Genomic DNA, 22,089 nt, shown 5'->3' with positions numbered 1-22,089 from the left:
ATAAGTTCCTTGGGGGGTCTAGTTTCCAAAATGGGGTCACTTGTGGGGGAGCTCCAATGCATAGGCACACAGGGGCTCTCTAAACGCGACATGGTGTCCGCTAACAATTGGAGCTAATTTTCCATTCAAAAAGTCAAATGGCGCGCCTTCCCTTCCGAGCCCTGCCGTGTGCCCAAACAGTGGTTTACCCCCACATATGAGGTATCGGCGTACTCGGGAGAAATTGCCCAACAAATTTTAGGATTCATTTTATCCTATTGCCCATGTGAAAATGAAAAACTGAGGCGAAAAGAATTTTTTTGTGAAAAAAAAAGTACTTTTTCATTTTTACAGATCAATTTGTGAAGCACCTGAGGGTTTAAAGTGCTCAATATGCATCTAGATAAGTTCCTTGGGGGGTCTAGTTTCCAAAATGGGGTCATTTGTGGGGGAGCTCCAATGTTTAGGCACACGGGGGCTCTCCAAACACGACATGGTGTCCGCTAACGATGGAGATAATTTTTCATTCAAAGAGTCAAATGGCGCTCCTTCCCTTCCGAACCTTACCATGTGCCCAAACAGTGGTTTACCCCCACATGTGAGGTATCGGTGTACTCATGAGAAATTGCCCAACAAATTTTAGGATCCATTTTATCCTGTTGCCCATGTGAAAATGAAAAAAATTGAGGCTAAAAGAATTTTTTTGTGAAAAAAAAAGTACTTTTTCATTTTTACGGATCAATTTGTGAAGCCCCCGGGGGTTTAAAGTTCTCACTATGCATCTAGATAAGTTCCTTGGGGCGTCTAGTTTCCAAAATGGGGTCACGTGTGGGGGAGCTCCAATTTTTAGGCACACGGGGGCTCTCCAAACGTGACATGGTGTCCGCTAAAGAGTGGAGCCAATTTTTCATTCAAAAAGTCAAATGGCGCTCCTTCCCTTCCAAGCCCTGCCGTGCGCCCAAACAGTGGTTTACCCCCACATATGAGGTATCAGCGTACTCAGGACAAATTGGACAACAACTTTCGTGGTTCAGTTTCTCCTTGTACCATTGGGAAAATAAAAAAAATGTTGCTAAAAGATAATTTTTGTGACTAAAAAGTTAAATGTTCATTTTTTCCTTCCATGTTGCTTCTGCTGCTGTGAAGCACCTGAAGGGTTAAAAAACTTCTTGAATGTGGTTTTGAGCACCTTGAGGGGTGCATTTTTTAGAATGGTGTCACTTTTGGGTATTTTCAGCCATATAGACCCCTCAAACTGACTTCAAATGTGAGGTGGTCCCTAAAAAAAATGGTTTTGTAAATTTCGTTGTAAAAATGAGAAATCGCTGGTCAAATTTTAACTCTTATAACTTCCTAGCAAAAAAAAATTTTGTTTCCAAAATTGTGCTGGTGTAAAGTAGACATGTGGGAAATGTTATTTATTAACTATTTTGTGTCACATAACTCTCTGGTTTAACAGAATAAAAATTCAAAATGTGAAAATTGCGAAATTTTCGCCAAATTTCCGTTTTTATCACAAATAAACGCAGAATTTATTGACCTAAATTTACCACTAACATGAAGCCCAATATGTCACGAAAAAACAATCTCAGAACCGCTAGGATCCGTTGAAGCGTTCCTGAGTTATTACCTCATAAAGGGACACTGGTCAGAATTGCAAAAAACGGCCAGGTCATTAAGGTCAAAATAGGCTGGGTCATGAAGGGGTTAAAGTTTTATGCTTTAATACAAAAAGGTTCAGTGCTTACAGTAAGAAAAAGGTATAAAAATATGATAATAAAAAGACACGTATGCAAAACAGTATAAAATAAACAGGAGCAAACTTCCAGAAACGTCTAATTTTGTAGTCTGCTTTCTGCTCCCTGAGGTGGGGGTGAATATGGAGTCAGTGGAACACATCAGCTTCCCAGGCTGTCCTCACATGTGAACACGATTCTATGTATACAGGCCTAATATATAGCTTTACTCCGGAGATCAGATTTCTAGACCAGCCCCTCGGGTTTATATCATAATTGCTTGTTTTTTGATTGGACCGCAGCGGCTCCCCCAATGAATAAATTATTTGCTCTGAGATTCCCTGTGTAAAAGTTCTCACAGATAGATGGTTTCAGGCTGTAATTGACATCTCTCTTCAAAGAGCGAGGAGGTGTCAAATGTTTCCCTTTTTCTTGGTTCCCAGAATAACCCCCTGGCGAAAGTGGAGACATTAGTCTGCCTTCTCAAGATATGTATGCTGTGACCTTTGTGAGGCCTGCAGTTTCAGGACAGATGTTCAACTACTGCCAGTTACACATATAACCCTAGACATATGTCACTACACACATATAGATATGCACATATTTCACCACAAATGGCTTCACCAGAAAAAGATGGAAGTTTTGGAACGGCCGAGCCCCGACCTGAACCCAAGGGGCAGTCTGTGGTGAGCTGAACAGGGGCTGTACAGAGGAGATATCCCGCAATCTGTGGTGACATGAAGAGGGCGCTGTACATAGGAGATGTCCCCGCAATCTGACACATGTGGAACTGCTGCAAGGAGGAGCCGGTAAAGATCGTCAATCTAAGATGTGCCGAGCGATGGACCTCCAACCCCCAAAAAACCTGACCGCTGCCAGAAATACACAAAAGGACTGCAAAACAGTATTGGGCCGGAGTCACACTCGAGCGTAATACAGACGAGTGCTATGCGATTAAAAAACAAACACAAAGCACTCGGACCAGTACCAGGTTTACACAGTAAAATATCGATATTTGCAGATGATACAAAACTATGTAAAGCAGTTAATACAAGAGAAGATAGTATTCTGCTACAGATGGATCTGGATAAGTTGGAAACTTGGGCTGAAAGGTGGCAGATGAGGTTTAACAATGATAAATGTAAGGTTATACACATGGGAAGAAGGAATCAATATCACCATTACACACTGAATGGGAAACCACTGGGTAAATCTGACAGGGAGAAGGACTTGGGGATCCTAGTTAATGATAAACTTACCTGGAGCAGCCAGTGCCAGGCAGCAGCTGCCAAGGCAAACAGGATCATGGGGTGCATTAAAAGAGGTCTGGATACACATGATGAGAGCATTATACTGCCTCTGTACAAATCCCTAGTTAGACCGCACATGGAGTACTGTGTCCAGTTTTGGGCACCGGTGCTCAGGAAGGATATAATGGAACTAGAGAGAGTACAAAGGAGGGCAACAAAATTAATAAAGGGGATGGGAGAACTACAATACCCAGATAGATTAGCGAAATTAGGATTTAGTCTAGAAAAAAGACGACTGAGGGGCGATCTAAACCATGTATAAGTATATAAGGGGACAATACAAATATCTCGCTGAGGATCTGTTTATACCAAGGAAGGTGACGGGCACAAGGGGGCATTCTTTGCGTCTGGAGGAGAGAAGGTTTTTCCACCAACATAGAAGAGGATTCTTTACTGTTAGGGCAGTGAGAATCTGGAATTGCTTGCCTGAGGAGGTGGTGATGGCGAACTCAGTCGAGGGGTTCAAGAGAGGCCTGGATGTCTTCCTGGAGCAGAACAATATTGTATCATACAATTATTAGGTTCTGTAGAAGGACGTAGATCTGGGGATTTATTATGATGGAATATAGGCTGAACTGGATGGACAAATGTCTTTTTTCGGCCTTAGTAACTATGTTACTATGTTACTATGTATTCTTCTATGGGGCAGCTCACATCCCTGATTTTTTTCTCGGCCGTTGTCAGTGTCTGAGTGAAATCTCAGCGTGCTGCCATTGTCACCAACACTCGGCCGAGAATCTGCTCACTCGCCCCATATAAGCGTATGAGTGAGACAGCGCCCATCACTCATATCATCCGAGTTATATTAGATATTAGGACCATCCATAATTTGCATAGTTTTAGGCGCTCGCTCAAAACACATTTGTTCAGAGCGGCCTATCACGTTCACTAATCAGTCATGTTATGTTTGTGTGTAGCCCATTCACTATCTCCATCTATTCCCCACCCCCTGAAGATGGCCGGACCCTCATTGTAAATACATCATTGTAAATACACACCTGTACTTTGTATCTCCCCACCTCATTGTAGATTGTAAGCTCTCACGAGCAGGGGCGGCTTATTGTGCTTTAATTATTGTATTGTTAACGTTGTTACTTATGACTTTTGTGTTTGAAACTGTTAAACTGTAAAGCGCTGCGGAATATGTTGGCGCTATATGAATAAAGATTATTATTATTATCCGAGTGCTGTGCGCTAAACGTGGACCCCGGCTATGGAGGAGATGGAGAAAGTCATGTCTCTGCTTCCTCCGCTCTGTGTGACAGGGTCAGGCCACAGACGCACGATACTCGGCTCCGCTTGCAGCAGAGCAGGAGCCGAGGGTCATTAGCATATCGCATCCGATGCCATACGCTAGTGTGACCCCGGCCTTAAGGTGCCTTTACACAACGATATCGTTAAGGATATCGTTGCAACGTCACGCTTTTTGTGACGTAGCAACGATCCCACTAACGATCTCGTTAGGTGTGACAGCGACCAGCGACCAGGACCTTTTTTTGGTTGCTGATCACCCGCTGTCATCGCTGGATCGGCGTGTGTGACACTGATCCAGCGATGTGTTCACCTGTAACCAGGGTAAACATCGGATTACTAAGCACAGGGCCGCGCTTAGTAACCCGATATTTACCCTGGTTACCATAGTTAAAAAAAAAAAACAAACAAAAAAAAAAATCACTACATACTCACATTCTTATGTCTGTCACGTCCCCCGGCGTCCACAGGGTTAAAACTGCTTTCGGAAGGAGCGCTGCTAATGCAGGCGCTCGGGCCGAGAGCTTCCCTGCACTGACTGTCAGCGCCGGCCATAAAGCAGAGCACAGCAATGACGTCACCGCTGTTACTGCCGGCGCTGACAGTCAGTGCAGGGAAGCTCTCGGCCCGAGCGCGTGCATTAGCAGCGCTCCTTCCGAAAGCAGTTTTAACCCTGTGGACGCCGGGGGACGTGACAGACATAAGAATGTGAGTATGTAGTGTTTTTTTTTTTTTAACTTTTACAATGGTAACCAGGGTAAATATCAGGTTGCTAAGCGCGGCCCTGCGCTTAGTAACCCAATGTTTACCCTGGTTACCCGGGGACTTCGGCATTGTTGAAGACAGTTTCAACGATGCCGAAGTCGTTCCCCGGATCGTTGGTCGCTGGAGAGAGCGGTCTGTGTGACCACACAACGACTTACCAACTATCACGGCCAGGTCGTATCGCTGCTCGTGATCGTTGGTAAATCGTATAGTGTAACGGTACCTTTAGTATAAGGGCGTGCAGATTTACACAATTACATTATTCTCCTTTTCTACCCAAAATAATTTTAGTTTCTAATGGATTTGTACAGACAAGGTGGAAAAGGTCGGAAACCATTATTATTGATTGATGTTCCGGAAAGTTCCAGTATCTGCTCAACAACATTCCTTCTCTATGGGGGATCACCCTCATCTTTCCAGTAACCTCTCTGCTTGCTGGTGACCTCCACCTGGGCCGGAAGCCCGATCCGAGCAGAGGTCAGGAGGAAGGTCAGCGGCTCCATTGTGGCCAAACCTTCTGAGCAGCAAAATGTCAAAAAAATGAGTCTGAAGAATTCACAGCTCCAACAAGGGAATGAACGAGTCCTGACATCTCTACCAGAGGCACGGACTAATAACACCTGCAATGCAGGGCGTGCAGAGTAATTATACCGGACCCCCGACATCTGCAATACAGGGCGTGCAGAGTAATTATACCGGACCCCCGACATCTGCAATACAGAGCGTGCAGAGTAATTATACCGGACCCCCGACATCTGCAATACAGAGCGTGCAGAGTAATTATACCGGACCCCCGACATCTGCAATACAGAGCGTGCAGAGTAATTATACCGGACCCCCGACATCTGCAATACAGAGCGTATAGAGTAATTATACCGGACCCCCGACATCTGCAATACAGAGCGTGCAGAGTAATTATACCGGACCCCCGACATCTGCAATACAGAGCGTGCAGAGTAATTATACCGGACCCCCGACATCTGCAATACAGGGCGTGCAGAGTAATTATACCGGACCCCCGACATCTGCAATACAGAGCGTGCAGAGTAATTATACCGGACCCCCGACATCTGCAATACAGAGAGTATAGAGTAATTATACCGGACCCCCGACATCTGCAATACAGAGCGTATAGAGTAATTATACCGGACCCCCGACATCTGCAATGCAGGGCGTGCAGAGTAATTATACCGGACCCCCGACATCTGCAATACAGAGCGTGCAGAGTAATTATACCGGACCCCCGACATCTGCAATACAGAGCGTGCAGAGTAATTATACCGGACCCCCGACATCTGCAATACAGAGCGTGCAGAGTAATTATACCGGACCCCCGACATCTGCAATACAGAGCGTGCAGAGTAATTATACCGGACCCCCGACATCTGCAATACAGAGCGTATAGAGTAATTATACCGGACCCCCGACATCTGCAATACAGAGCGTATAGAGTAATTATACCGGACCCCCGACATCTGCAATACAGAGCGTATAGAGTAATTATACCAGACCCCCGACATCTGCACAGAGCGTCCTCAGTATAAGGCTGCCGTCACACTAGCAGTATTTGGTCAGTAGTTTACATCAGTATTTATAAGCCAAAACCAGGAATGCAACAAATAGAGGAAAAGTATAAAGGCCCCCTCACATTTAGCGACGCTGCAGCGATCTAGACAACGATCCCGATCGCTGCGTCGCTATGTGGTCGCTGGAGATCTGTCACACAGACCGCTCTCCAGCGACCAACTATGCGAAGTCCCCTGGTAACCAGGGTAAACATCGGGTTACTAAGTGCAGAACCGCGCTTAGTAACCCGATGTTTACTCTGGTTACCAGCGTAAACGTAAAAAAAAAAAAAACACTACATACTTACCTTCCAGTGTCTGTCCCCCGGCGCTCTGCTTCTCTGCACTGACTGAGTGCCAGCCGTAAAGCAGAGCGGTGACGTCACCGCTGTGCTCTGCTTTCCGGCTGGCGCTTACACAGTGCAGAGAAGCAGAGCGCCGGGGGACAGACACTGGAAGGCAAGTATGTAGTGTTTTTTTTTTTTACGTTTATGCTGGTAACCAGGGTAAACATCGGGTTACTAAGCGCGGCCCTGCGCTTAGCAACCCGATGTTTACCAGTGAAGACATCGCTGAATCGGCGTCACACGCCGATTCAGCGATGTCTGCGGGAGATCCAGCGACGAAATAAAGTTCTGGACTTTCTGCTCCGACCAACGATCACCCAGCAGGATCCTGATCGCTGCTGCCTGTCAAACACAACGATATCGCTAGCCAGGAACGCTCTAACGTCACGGATCGCTAGCGATATCGTTCAGTGTGACGGTACCTTTATTAGAAACATACGCACCACTTCTGCATTTATCACCCACTCCTGGTTGTGGCTGCAAATACTGATGTAAAATACTGACCAAATACTGATAGTGTGACGGCAGCCTAAGGCTGCAGTAGCATCGTACGCAGTGAAGAGGCAGTGACCCACAAAGTTCCAACACAAAAGTCTCTTTAATGTGTTTCCTCACAGCATTAAAGTCCAATTCACATAAACACATATAACTTCAGTGAATATTATCCGTGTTCAGTTCACACCAGTTCATAGCAATAGAAATCACATGGCTTTAGATTTGCAGTCCCTAAACAGGCCAGACTTCCCTTGTCCAGTTTCCCTGGGTGACCGCACGCCATATTGCAGTCTCCATACACACAGCCTCATATGTTGCAGACACTACACACGCCAGCCCTCCTCTGACTAGTTCTCATGGGTGTCCTGCATCGCTGTATCACAGTCTCTTTACTCACACGGCCGTACACAGTCCAGGATATCCTCCGGATAGCAGCCAGGCACCATATCCACCTGTTTGAAATTGTTACACATGCTAGTCCTCCTTCGGGCACAGAGACCACCCGAGCACGCCCCAGATACCCAGAGACCACCCGAGCACGCCCCAGATACCCAGAGACCACCCGAGCACACCCCAGACACCCAGAGACCACCCGAGCACGCCCCAGATACCCAGAGACCACCCGAGCACGCCCCAGATACCCAGAGACCACCCGAGCACGCCCCAGATACCCAGAGACCACCCCAGATACCCAGAGACCGCCCCAGATACCCAGAGACCACCCGAGCACGCCCCAGATACCCAGAGACCACCCGAGCACGCCCCAGATACCCAGAGACCACCCGAGCACGCCCCAGATACCCAGAGACCACCTGAGCACGCCCCAGATACCCAGAGACCACCCCAGATACCCAGAGACCACCCGAGCACGCCCAGATACCCAGAGACCACCCGAGCACGCCCCAGATACCCAGAGACCACCCCAGATACCCAGAGACCACCCGAGCACGCCCCAGATACCCAGAGACCACCCGAGCACGCCCCAGATACCCAGAGACCACCCGAGCACGCCCCAGATACCCAGAGACCACCCGAGCACGCCCCAGATACCCAGAGACCACCCGAGCACGCCCCAGATACCCAGAGACCACCCGAGCACGCCCCAGATACCCAGAGACCACCCGAGCACGCCCCAGATACCCAGAGACCACCCGAGCACGCCCCAGATACCCAGAGACCACCGGAGCACGCCCCAGATACCCAGAGACCACCCGAGCACGCCCCAGATACCCAGAGACCACCCCAGATACCCAGAGACCACCCCAGATACCCAGAGACCACCCGAGCACGCCCCAGATACCCAGAGACCACCCGAGCACGCCCCAGATACCCAGAGACCACCCGAGCACGCCCCAGAGACCACCCGAGCACGCCCAGAGACCACCCGAGCACGCCCAGAGACCACCCGAGCACGCCCAGAGACCACCCGAGCACGCCCCAGATACCCAGAGACTACCCGAGCACGCCCCAGATACCCAGAGACCACCCCAGATACCCAGAGACCACCCGAGCACGCCCCAGATACCCAGAGACCACCCGAGCACGCCCCAGATACCCAGAGACCACCCGAGCACGCCCCAGATACCCAGAGACCACCCGAGCACGCCCCAGATACCACCCGAGCACGCCCCAGAGACCACCCGAGCACGCCCCAGAGACCACCCGAGCATGCTCAGAAAACCCAGGGACCGAGCACGCCCCAGATACCACCCGAGCACGCCCCAGATACCACCCGAGCACGCCCCAGATACCACCCGAGCACGCCCCAGATACCACCCGAGCACGCCCCAGATACCACCCGAGCACGCCCCAGATACCACCCGAGCACGCCCCAGATACCACCCGAGCACGCCCCAGATACCACCCGAGCACGCCCCAGATACCACCCGAGCACGCCCCAGATACCACCCGAGCACGCCCCAGATACCCAGAGACCACCCCAGATACCCAGAGACCACCCGAGCACGCCCCAGATACCCAGAGACCACCCGAGCACGCCCCAGATACCCAGAGACCACCCGAGCACGCCCCAGATACCCAGAGACCACCCGAGCACGCCCCAGATACCCAGAGACCACCCGAGCACGCCCCAGATACCCAGAGACCACCCGAGCACGCCCCAGATACCCAGAGACCACCCGAGCACGCCCCAGATACCCAGAGACCACCCGAGCACGCCCCAGATACCCAGAGACCACCGGAGCACGCCCCAGATACCCAGAGACCACCCGAGCACGCCCCAGATACCCAGAGACCACCCCAGATACCCAGAGACCACCCCAGATACCCAGAGACCACCCGAGCACGCCCCAGATACCCAGAGACCACCCGAGCACGCCCCAGATACCCAGAGACCACCCGAGCACGCCCCAGAGACCACCCGAGCACGCCCAGAGACCACCCGAGCACGCCCAGAGACCACCCGAGCACGCCCAGAGACCACCCGAGCACGCCCCAGATACCCAGAGACTACCCGAGCACGCCCCAGATACCCAGAGACCACCCCAGATACCCAGAGACCACCCGAGCACGCCCCAGATACCCAGAGACCACCCGAGCACGCCCCAGATACCCAGAGACCACCCGAGCACGCCCCAGATACCCAGAGACCACCCGAGCACGCCCCAGATACCACCCGAGCACGCCCCAGAGACCACCCGAGCACGCCCCAGAGACCACCCGAGCATGCTCAGAAAACCCAGGGACCGAGCACGCCCCAGATACCACCCGAGCACGCCCCAGATACCACCCGAGCACGCCCCAGATACCACCCGAGCACGCCCCAGATACCACCCGAGCACGCCCCAGATACCACCCGAGCACGCCCCAGATACCACCCGAGCACGCCCCAGATACCACCCGAGCACGCCCCAGATACCACCCGAGCACGCCCCAGATACCACCCGAGCACGCCCCAGATACCACCCGAGCACGCCCCAGATACCACCCGAGCACGCCCCAGATACCACCCGAGCACGCCCCAGATACCACCCGAGCACGCCCCAGATACCACCCGAGCACGCCCCAGATACCACCCGAGCACGCCCCAGATACCACCCGAGCACGCCCCAGATACCACCCGAGCACGCCCCAGATACCACCCGAGCACGCCCCAGATACCACCCGAGCACGCCCCAGATACCACCCGAGCACGCCCCAGAGACCACCCGAGCACGCCCCAGAGACCACCCGAGCACGCCCCAGAGACCACCCGAGCACGCCCCAGAGACCACCCGAGCACGCCCCAGAGACCACCCGAGCACGCCCCAGATAACCCAGGGACCGAGCACACTCGCTCCTCACTACTCGGCGTCCATGTTCCGGTATGTGGGCGTCAAACACCAGAAAAACAGAACAAAACTGCTTGATCTCCTCAGAATCGGCCGATTCCCGCCGGCGCTCGTGTAGACGATGGCGCCACTTTCCCATCAGCCCAACACCTTGACCGCCATTACTGAGATCCGAGCAGAGTGTAACCATAACAACGCGGCCATGGCCCCGGGCGCTCCTCGGTGCGGGCCCCGCCGTCCCGTGTTCTGCTCACCTGACTCCACTCATGTGAGATCTGAACCGATAATGGGGGAGACAGCGGTGATCGGATCCATTAATGTGTCCACAGTGCAGGCCGGGCCCCAATAATCGGCCCCACAGGATGAGGCGCCTTATAGGAGCACTAACGCTGTCTCCCACAGCAACCAGGGCTCAGCTTTCATTATAGCCAATCAGGGCTCAGCTTTCATTATAGCCAATCAGGGCTCAGCTTTCATTATAGCCAATCAGGGCTCAGCTTTCACTTTACCTCAGCAGCTTTCACTTTACCTCAGCAGCTTAAGTGCTGAGGAAGGGATCTCCTTCCTCCGCTGAGGCGGGCGGTGACACTGGGGGCTGCGCACGGCGCTGACGCTTGGGGTGTTGATGTTAGGTGTCGCGGTTGTCACGGCCCCGGAGATTTTCTCCATTTTCCACAACATTGAACACAGAGGTGAGAGGAGTCATCACAACAACAACTCGTCCAACGGATAGCAAACCAAAGCACAGAACATCACCCAGTCCAGAAGGGGTTAAAGGTGAGATCCTGGATGTCCAGGCATAGTGGGCATACTACTCCCATCATCCACTGACATGATGCTCCATACTGTATAATGGCCACACATGATGCTCCATACTGTATAATGGCCGCACATGATGCTCCATACTGTATAATGGCCACACATGATGCTCCATACTGTATAATGACCACACATGATGCTCCATACTGTATAATGATCCCACATGATGCTCCATACTGTATAATGGCCACACATGATGCTCCATACTGTATAATGGCCGCACATGATGCTCCATACTGTATAATGGCCCCACATGATGCTCCATACTGTATAATGGCCACACATGATGCTCTATACTGTATAATGGCCCCACATGATGCTCCATACTGTATAATGGCCACACATGATGCTCCATACTGTATAATGGCCGCACATGATGCTCCATACTGTATAATGACCACACATGATGCTCCATACTGTATAATGGCCACACATGATGCTCCATACTGTATAATGGCCCCACATGATGCTCCATACTGTATAATGGCCGCACATGATGCTCCATACTGTATAATGGCCCCACATGATGCTCCATACTGTATAATGGCTGCACATGATGCTCCATACTGTATAATGGCCATACAGTGCTCCATACTGTATAATGACTGCACATGATGCTCCATACTGTATAATGGCCGCACATGATGCTCCATACTGTATAATGACCCCACATGATGCTCCATACTGTATAATGGCCATACAGTGCTCCATACTGTATAATGACTGCACATGATGCTCCATACTGTATAATGGCCACACATGATGCTCCATACTGTATAATGGCCACACATGATGCTCCATACTGTATAATGGCCACACATGATGCTCCATACTGTATAATGGCCATACAGTGCTCCATACTGTATAATGACTGCACATGATGCTCCATACTGTATAATGGCCACACATGATGCTCCATACTGTATAATGACCCCACATGATGCTCCATACTGTATAATGGCCACACATGATGCTCCATACAGTATAATGACCCCACATGATGCTCCATACTGTATAATGGCCGCACATGATGCTCCATACTGTATAATGACCCCACATGATGCTCCATACTGTATAATGACCCCACATGATGCTCCATACTGTATAATGACCCCACATGATGCTCCATACTGTATAATGACCACACATGATGCTCCATACTGTATAATGGCCGCACATGATGCTCCATACTGTATAATGACCACACATGATGCTCCATACTGTATAATGGCTACACATGATGCTCCATACTGTATAATAACCACACATGATGCTCCATACTGTATAATGGCCACACATGATGCTCTATACTGTATAATGACCGCACATGATGCTCCATACTGTATAATGACTGCACATGATGCTCCATACTGTATAATGGCCGCACATGATGCTCCATACTGTATAATGACCCCACATGATGCTCCATACTGTATAATGGCCACACATGATGCTCCATACTGTATAATGGCCATACAGTGCTCCATACTGTATAATGACTGCACATGATGCTCCATACTGTATAATGGCCACACATGATGCTCCATACTGTATAATGACCCCACATGATGCTCCATACTGTATAATGGCCACACATGATGCTCCATACAGTATAATGACCCCACATGATGCTCCATACTGTATAATGGCCGCACATGATGCTCCATACTGTATAATGACCCCACATGATGCTCCATACTGTATAATGACCCCACATGATGCTCCATACTGTATAATGACCCCACATGATGCTCCATACTGTATAATGACCACACATGATGCTCCATACTGTATAATGGCCGCACATGATGCTCCATACTGTATAATGACCACACATGATGCTCCATACTGTATAATGGCTACACATGATGCTCCATACTGTATAATAACCACACATGATGCTCCATACTGTATAATGGCCACACATGATGCTCTATACTGTATAATGACTGCACATAATGCTCCATACTGTATAATGGCCGCACATGATGCTCCATACTGTATAATGACCACACATGATGCTCCATACTGTATAATGGCCACACATGATGCTCTATACTGTATAATGACCACACATGATGCTCCATACTGTATAATGGCCACACATGATGCTCCATATTGTATAATGGCCACACATGATGCTCCATACTGTATAATGGCCACACATGATGCTCTATACTGTATAATGGCCACACATGATGCTCTATACTGTATAATGGCCGCACATGATGCTCCATACTGTATAATGGCCGCACATGATGCTCCATATTGTATAATGACCGCACATGATGCTCCATACTGTATTATGGCCACACATGATGCTCCATACTATATAATGGCTACACAGTGCTCCATACTGTATAATGACCGCACATGATGCTCTATACTGTATAATGGCCAGACATGATGCCCCATACTGTATAATGGCCACACATGATGCTCCATACTGTATAATGACCGCACATGATGCTCCATACTGTATGTCCACCCATGATGCTCCATACTGTACAATGGCCTCACATGATGCTCCATACAGTATAATGGCCACACATAATTATTATGATCTTATTGTTATCATAGATTGGTTATGGGCAATTACCGTATTTTTCGCTTTATAAGACGCTCCGGATTATAAGACGCACCCCAAATTTTGAGGAGAAAAATAGGAAAAAAACATTTTTAATAAAATGGTGGTGCTTCTTATAATCCATGCATCTTATTGCTTACCGGGGTGGTGGCTGTGGTGAAGCTGGGTCTCAGCATTGCTGCTGCAGGAGGTGGGTGTTGCTGTCGCACTCTGTCCCATGCTGCCGTGTGCTGCCGCCATGCTGTGTCCCCGAAGCTTGCCATTGCACTCTGTCCCTTGCTGCCGGGTGCTGCCACCATGCTGTATCCCTGATGCTTGCTGCCACACTTTTTTTTTACTGGGTGCTGCTGCCACGCTGTATCCCTGATGCTTGCTGCCGCGCTCTTTTACCGGGTGATGCTGCCGTGCTGTGTCACCGATGCTTGATGCCATGGTCTGTCTAATGCTGCCGGGTGCTGCCGCTTGCTCTCTGTTCCATGCTGCATGGGGGAGCTCTGCAGCTCCATCCATGCTTTCCTGTTCGGTGGATTCCTTCTGGGAAAATGGCCGCCGGGAGGTGGCGCATGCGCAGATGAAGATCTCAGCAGCAAGATCTCGGTAGATGAGATTTCAGCACTGAGATCTCATCTCCCGAGACCTCCCGGCGGCCATTTTCCTGGAAAGATTCCACTGCACAGGAAGGCATGGATGGAACTGGAGAGCCCCCCCATGCAGCACGGGACAGAGAGCGGCAGCAAGCACCTGTGACACAGCGCAGCGGCAGGAGCACAGGGGACACAGCTTGGCGGCAGCAGCACAGGGGACACAGCGCAGCAGCAACAGCACAAGGCAGCATAGGGGATAGTGTGGCGGCAAGCATTGAACACCCGCAGCGGCAGCACTGATAAGGTATGTCCGCATTGTAAGACGCACCCCCCATTTTCCCCCCAAATTTTGGGGGGAAAAAGTGCGTCTTACAAAGCGGAAAATACGGTAACCCCTTATTTAGGGAATGTTTGATCTTCAGCCGACTATCAGTGATTTTTACCTCCCAATATTCAGGATATTTCTGCTTCATGATATCAGCTACTATACGTCTGATCCTCTGATGCCTGTGCAGTGGGTCACGGCTTCTGGGGCGACACACTTGTTTTTTTACTTTTGTATTCTTTTTATTATTGGGGCTCACTTCTTGGTGTTCCTGGTATCAGTGCTGGTATCAGCGTTAGATCTGGGCCTTCCTTTGCCCGAAGCTGAAATATACTTTTTGTTAATCTTGCTCTGCAGCTAATTCCATGGCCACGACCGTGTGAGCACATAGGACACCCTCAGTATAAGCACCTGAAAAATAATCGCACGGCCACTCCATCCTATCATCCTATCAGCATCCTTACCCTTATAGATCAGTGATCCACTAGATTACCAATGCTCTGTATACAAAGACGTCTCCTCTACCTGCCCCCATTACCTTCTATCCTGGGAATCCCCATGACAAAATCAGCATTGTCCCAAATGCAGACGCTGCTGCGCAAAGTGTGACTGCTGCATTCATGGCATGTGGTAAATCGAGTAATAGAACGGGAAGGGTTAATCATATTATTATTGTTCCTGCATTTTTGCAACTGCCTTTCTCCTGCCAAGAGATGCAGATATGGTGTAGAAATTTTACTTGATGTGTGCACATACCCTTACAGGCCAAATGCCCCTTCAGGATTCACAGGAAACGTCCTAAATGTCAGATCTGTCCTGCGAGACAGAGATAGAAGCAAATCAGCGGTGTCATCTCTGGACACCGGGACTGTGTCCCAACCATGAATGACTAGAGAAAGCCATGTGAAGTCAGCAGGTCGTGTGCGCCCAGGGTGCGGCCACCTCTGACTTATCACCCAATTCTGCACTTCTGTGAATTAGGAGGGGGGATCTGCTGCAAATGATAAGGAGGGAACCCAGCAAATCCCTCCTTGCTCCACGGCACGTGGAGGAAACCTGAGCTCTGCTTACTACGGGCGAGGAATCCAAGTATATTTACTACAGGGCGAGGAAAGCTCTTTCACGGGGCGATTACAGGGTTTTATTAGCAAACTGAAAGTGCAAAAGATTAGCGCCACTGCCAGCACTATAAGCTATATGTACTACCAACTCCACCACTACTACTACGTCCATCACCACTACTACCAACTCCTCTACTACTAACAACTTCACCACTACTACTAGAACCTCAACCACTACAACCAACTCCACCACTAATAACTCCACCACTACTACTACCACCTCAACCACTACTACTATGTCCACCACCACTACTACCAACTCCTCTACTACTAACAACTTCACCACTACTACTAGAACCTCAACCACTACTACTATGTCCACCACCACTACAACCAACTCCACCACTAATAACTCCACCACTACTATCACCTCAACCACTAGTACTACGTCCATCACCACTACTACCAACTCCTCTACTACTAACAACTTCACCAATACTACTTACTACTACCACCTCAACCACTACTACTACGTCCATCACCACTACTCCCAACTCCACCACTACTACTACCACCTCAACCACTACTATGTCCACCACCACTACAACCAACTCCACCACTAATAACTCTACCACTACTACTACCACCTCAACCACTACTACTACGTCCATCACCACTACTACCAACTCCTCTACTACTAACAACTTCACCAATACTACTACCACCTCAACCACTACTACTACGTCCATCACCACTACTCCCAACTCCACCACTACTACTACCAACTCCACCACTACTACTACCACCTCAACCACTACTACTACGTCCATCACCACTACTACCAACTCCACCACTACTACTATGTCCACCACCACAACTAACTCCACCACTAATAACTCCACCACTACTACTATCACCTCAACCACTAGTACTACGTCCATCACCACTACTCCCAACTCCACCACTACTACTACCACCTCAACCACTACTATGTCCACCACCACTACAACCAACTCCACCACTAATAACTCCACCACTACTACTATCACCTCAACCACTAGTACTACGTCCATCACCACTACTACCAACTCCTCTACTACTAACAACTTCACCAATACTACTACCACCTCAACCACTACTACTATGTCCACCACCACTACAACCAACTCCACCACTAATAACTCCACCACTACTACTACCACCTCAACCACTACTACTACGTCCATCACCACTACTACCAACTCCACCACTACTACCAACTCCACCACTACTACTACCACCTCAACCACTACTACTATGTCCACCACCACTACAACCAACTCCACCACTACTACTACCACCTCAACCACTACTACTATGTCCACCACCACTACAACTAACTCCACCACTAATAACTCCACCACTACTACTATCACCTCAACCACTAGTACTACGTCCATCACCACTACTCCCAACTCCACCACTACTACTACCACCTCAACCACTACTATGTCCACCACCACTACAACCAACTCCACCACTAATAACTCCACCACTACTACTATCACCTCAACCACTAGTACTACGTCCATCACCACTACTACCAACTCCTCTACTACTAACAACTTCACCAATACTACTACCACCTCAACCACTACTACTACGTCCATCACCACTACTCCCAACTCCACCACTACTACTACCACCTCAACCACTACTATGTCCACCACCACTACAACCAACTCCACCACTAATAACTCCACCACTACTACTACCACCTCAACCACTACTACTACGTCCATTACCACTACTACCAACTCCTCTCCTTCTAACAACTTCACCAATACTACTACCACCTCAACCACTACTACTACGTCCATCACCACTACTCCCAACTCCACCACTACTACTACCACCTCAACCACTACTACTATGTCCACCACCACTACAACCAACTCCACCACTACTACTACCAACTCCACCACTACTACTACCACCTCAACCACTACTACTATGTCCACCACCACTAGAACCAACTCCTCCACTACTACTACCACCTCAACCACTACTACTATGTCCACCACCACTACTACCAACTCCACCACTAATAACTCCACCACTACTACTATCACCTCAACCACTAGTACTACGTCCATCACCATTACTACCAACTCCTCTACTACTAACAACTTAACCAATACTACTACCACCTCAACCACTACTACTATGTCCACCACCACTACAACCAACTCCACCACTAATAACTCCACCACTACTACTACCACCTCAACCACTACTACTACGTCCATCACCACTACTACCAACTCCACCACTACTACTACCACCTCAACCACTACTACTATGTCCACCACCACTACAACCAACTCCACCACTACTACTACCACCTCAACTACTACTACTATGTCCACCACCACTACTACCAACTCCACCACTAATAACTCCACCACTACTACTATCACCTCAACCACTAGTACTACGTCCATCACCACTACTCCCAACTCCACCACTACTACTACCACCTCAACCACTACTACTGTCCACCACCACTACTACCAACTCCACCACTAATAACTCCACCACTACTACTATCACCTCAACCACTAGTACTACGTCCATCACCACTACTCCCAACTCCACCACTACTACTACCACCTCAACCACTACTACTATGTCCACCACCACTACAACTCCACCACTAATAATTCCACCACTACTACTATCACCTCAACCACTAGTACTACGTCCATCACCACTACTACCAACTCCTCTACTACTAACAACTTCACCAATACTACTACCACCTCAACCACTACTACTACGTCCATCACCACTACTCCCAACTCCACCACTACTACTACCACCTCAACCACTACTACTATGTCCACCACCACTACAACTCCACCACTAATAATTCCACCACTACTACTATCACCTCAACCACTACTACTACGTCCATCACCACTACTCCCAACTCCACCACTACTACTACCACCTCAACCACTACTACTATGTCCACCACCACTACAACCAACTCCACCACTACTACCAACTCCACCACTACTACTACCACCTCAACCACTACTACTATGTCCACCACCACTAGAACCAACTCCTCCACTACTACTACCACCTCACTACTACTATGTCCACCACCACTACTACCAACTCCACCACTAATAACTCCACCACTACTACTATCATCTCAACCACTAGTACTACGTCCATCACCACTACTACCAACTCCTCTACTACTAACAACTTCACCAATACTACTACCACCTCAACCACTACTACTATGTCCACCACCACTACTACCAACTCCACCACTAATAACTCCACCACTACTACTACCACCTCAACCACTACTACTACGTCCATCACCACTACTACCAACTCCACCACTACTACTACCACCTCAACTACTACTACTATGTCCACCACCACTACTACCAACTCCACCACTAATAACTCCACCACTACTACTATCACCTCAACCACTAGTACTACGTCCATCACCACTACTCCCAACTCCACCACTACTACTACCACCTCAACCACTACTACTATGTCCACCACCACTACAACCAACTCCACCACTACTACCAACTCCACCACTACTACTACCACCTCAACCACTACTACTATGTCCACCACCACTAGAACCAACTCCTCCACTACTACTACCAACTCAACCACTACTACTATGTCCACCACCACTACTACCAACTCCACCACTAATAACTCCACCACTACTACTATCATCTCAACCACTAGTACTACGTCCATCACCACTACTACCAACTCCTCTACTACTAACAACTTCACCAATACTACTACCACCTCAACCACTACTACTATGTCCACCACCACTACAACCAACTCCACCACTAATAACTCCACCACTACTACTACCACCTCAACCACTACTACTACGTCCATCACCACTACTACCAACTCCACCACTACTACTACCACCTCAACTACTACTACTAGTAATGAGAATACAGATAATAAATGGGAAATGTTTAAGAACATCCTAAATAGGCAGTGTAAGCGGTTTATACCTTGTGGGAATAAAAGGACTAGAAATAGGAAAAACCCAATGTGGCTAAACAAAGAAGTAAGGCAGGCAATTAACAGTAAAAAGAAAGCATTTGCACTACTAAAGCAGGATGGCACCACTGAAGCTCTAAAAAACTATAGGGAGAAAAATACTTTATCTAAAAAACTAATTAAAGCTGCCAAAAAGGAAACAGAGAAGCACATTGCTAAGGAGAGTAAAACTAATCCCAAACTGTTCTTCAACTATATCAATAGTAAAAGAATAAAAACTGAAAATGTAGGCCCCTTAAAAAATAGTGAGGAAAGAATGGTTGTAGATGACGAGGAAAAAGCTAACATATTAAACACCTTCTTCTCCACGGTATTCACGGTGGAAAATGAAATGCTAGGTGAAATCCCAAGAAACAATGAAAACCCTATATTAAGAGTCACCAATCTAACCCAAGAAGAGGTGCGAAACCGGCTAAATAAGATTAAAATAGATAAATCTCCAGGTCCGGATGGCATACACCCACGAGTACTAAGAGAACTAAGTAATGTAATAGATAAACCATTATTTCTTATTTTTAGTGACTCTATAGCAACAGGGTCTGTTCCGCAGGACTGGCGCATAGCAAATGTGGTGCCAATATTCAAAAAGGGCTCTAAAAGTGAACCTGGAAATTATAGGCCAGTAAGTCTAACCTCTATTGTTGGTAAAATATTTGAAGGGTTTCTGAGGGATGTTATTCTGGATTATCTCAATGAGAATAACTGTTTAACTCCATATCAGCATGGGTTTATGAGAAATCGCTCCTGTCAAACCAATCTAATCAGTTTTTATGAAGAGGTAAGCTATAGACTGGACCACGGTGAGTCATTGGACGTGGTATATCTCGATTTTTCCAAAGCGTTTGATACCGTGCCGCACAAGAGGTTGGTACACAAAATGAGAATGCTTGGTCTGGGGGAAAATGTGTGTAAATGGGTTAGTAACTGGCTTAGTGATAGAATGCAGAGGGTGGTTATAAATGGTATAGTCTCTAACTGGGTCGCTGTGACCAGTGGGGTACCGCAGGGGTCAGTATTGGGACCTGTTCTCTTCAACATATTCATTAATGATCTGGTAGAAGGTTTACACAGTAAAATATCGATATTTGCAGATGATACAAAACTATGTAAAGCAGTTAATACAAGAGAAGATAGTATTCTGCTACAGATGGATCTGGATAAGTTGGAAACTTGGGCTGAAAGGTGGCAGATGAGGTTTAACAATGATAAATGTAAGGTTATACACATGGGAAGAGGGAATCAATATCACCATTACACACTGAACGGGAAACCACTGGGTAAATCTGACAGGGAGAAGGACTTGGGGATCCTAGTTAATGATAAACTTACCTGGAGCAGCCAGTGCCAGGCAGCAGCTGCCAAGGCAAACAGGATCATGGGGTGCATTAAAAGAGGTCTGGATACACATGATGAGAGCATTATACTGCCTCTGTACAAATCCCTAGTTAGACCGCACATGGAGTACTGTGTCCAGTTTTGGGCACCGGTGCTCAGGAAGGATATAATGGAACTAGAGAGAGTACAAAGGAGGGCAACAAAATTAATAAAGGGGATGGGAGAACTACAATACCCAGATAGATTAGCGAAATTAGGATTATTTAGTCTAGAAAAAAGACGACTGAGGGGCGATCTAATAACCATGTATAAGTATATAAGGGGACAATACAAATATCTCGCTGAGGATCTGTTTATACCAAGGAAGGTGACGGGCACAAGGGGGCATTCTTTGCGTCTGGAGGAGAGAAGGTTTTTCCACCAACATAGAAGAGGATTCTTTACTGTTAGGGCAGTGAGAATCTGGAATTGCTTGCCTGAGGAGGTGGTGATGGCGAACTCAGTCGAGGGGTTCAAGAGAGGCCTGG

General features: G+C 48.5%; 1 protein-coding gene across 3 annotated transcripts in view; it reads right to left on the bottom strand.

Annotated features, from left to right (window-relative positions):
• SLC6A9 (solute carrier family 6 member 9) overlaps positions 1–22,089 on the bottom strand; it is a 224,919-nt gene that overhangs the window by 152,416 nt on the left and 50,414 nt on the right. Inside the window, exon 1 of one of the 3 annotated variants that reach the window (XM_069735853.1) lies at positions 15,810–15,962. The exons of 1 other annotated variant lie outside the window; for it this stretch is intronic. The gene's annotated coding sequence lies outside the window, so the exon portion shown is untranslated. Of the gene's footprint in view, positions 1–10,992; positions 11,131–15,809; positions 15,963–22,089 lie in introns of those variants that run through there. One more of the 3 variants, XM_069735852.1, reaches the window with a different exon arrangement.

Source organism: Ranitomeya imitator, chromosome 8 (genome assembly GCF_032444005.1).
Source record: "Ranitomeya imitator isolate aRanImi1 chromosome 8, aRanImi1.pri, whole genome shotgun sequence".
NCBI lineage: Eukaryota > Metazoa > Chordata > Amphibia > Anura > Dendrobatidae > Ranitomeya > Ranitomeya imitator.
Note: the sequence above shows the minus strand (reverse complement) of the source record. Positions and strands in the feature narration are given on the sequence as shown.